Source organism: Arachis ipaensis, chromosome B03 (assembly GCF_000816755.2).
Source record: "Arachis ipaensis cultivar K30076 chromosome B03, Araip1.1, whole genome shotgun sequence".
Lineage (NCBI taxonomy): Eukaryota > Viridiplantae > Streptophyta > Magnoliopsida > Fabales > Fabaceae > Arachis > Arachis ipaensis.
Window position 1 is genome coordinate 103,773,489 of NC_029787.2, and position 1,482 is coordinate 103,774,970.

Sequence of the window (1,482 nt, forward strand, 5' to 3'; positions counted from 1 at the left end):
TTATTTATTTATTTATTTTTATTTTTGTTTTTATTTTTGCTTTTCCATAAATTAAGAGGTTATTTGTTTTTATTTAGTTATTAAAAAAATTTCAAAAATTTGTTCTTAGTGTTCATCTTGATCTTCAAGTTGTTCTTCGCGTTCATCTTGACCTTCAAGCTGTTCTTAGTTGTTTTCTTCGTTTTGATCTAAAAATTTGAAATTTGGTGTCATTTTATTGTTTTTCTCTTTCCTCATTAAATTCAAAAATATTTTTAATTAATTTTTTCGAAAAAAATAAAAAAAATTTTCAGATTTTTATTTTTAAAATTTTTATCTTATCTTATCTTATTTCAATAAAAATTTTCAAATTTCAAATTTCAAATTTAAAAAATTCAAATCTCAAAAATTTAAAATTCAAAATTTCAATTTTCAGATTTTAAAATTTAATTTTCAAAATTTCAAAATTTAATTTTCAACTTTAAAAAAAAATTTTAATAATCTTTTAATTTAAATTTGTTTTTATTTTTATTTTTAATTTTTATTGTTACTATGAACTCTCACCCCTTTGGCTATGAGTCTAGTTACAATAATGTTGCAGGAAGAAGAAATTACAATGAGAACAGGCATCAAGGTTGGAACAATCAAAGATAGGAGGAGCCACAAGGATTTGATCAACCCTCGTGGCAACAACCACCTCCAATGGACTATCAACAACCACCACCATATGCCTATGAACCCTTTCCTCAACACAACTTTGAACTACCATACTCACAAGCCAACTACCGCCATTCACCTCCATATGACCCTAACCCTCAACCACCATACCAACCACCTTATGAGCCATATGAACCATATATAGAACCACCCCAATTCCAATCCAATCACTCCCAACCACCACCACTTTCTTTTGTATCATGTCCAAGTCCGGCAACCCGAGAAGCAGAGGATCGCCTAAGGGAAACAGTAATTAAATTTCAGGCAACCGTTCAACAACTGGGGCAAGTATTAATTCAATGGGCTTCTAGACGCTTAAATACACAAGGATCAGCTACATCTCCATGTGGACAGTCTAGTGAAGAGCGTAGCATAAAGGAGATACCAGAAACCCCAGTGGACAAGACAGAGAATGAATTCGTACTAGAACAAGTAGAAGACGCTGTCATCGTTCAAGAAGAAGAGTTGGTTGAAGACTTAGGAGATGCAGAACCTCCATGGTAAAGTCCAGTCATAGAACCTCCTTCCAAGACAGTTGAAATTGATGCTGAGGAGGGTGTACCACCTCCAAAGCATATCATAGTTGAAGACTTGGAAGAGGTTGATCAAGAGATGGAGATTCAAGAAGAAGAAGCACAACCTCCCATGCCCTTAGAAAGCAATGAAGAGGAGATTGAATTGAAAGAGAGCTACCAAGAGGAAGAGGTTGAAATTGAAGAAGTTTGCAAAGAGATGGTAATTATCAGAGAAGAACACAAGGGAGTGGAACTTGCAATTTCATTAAAA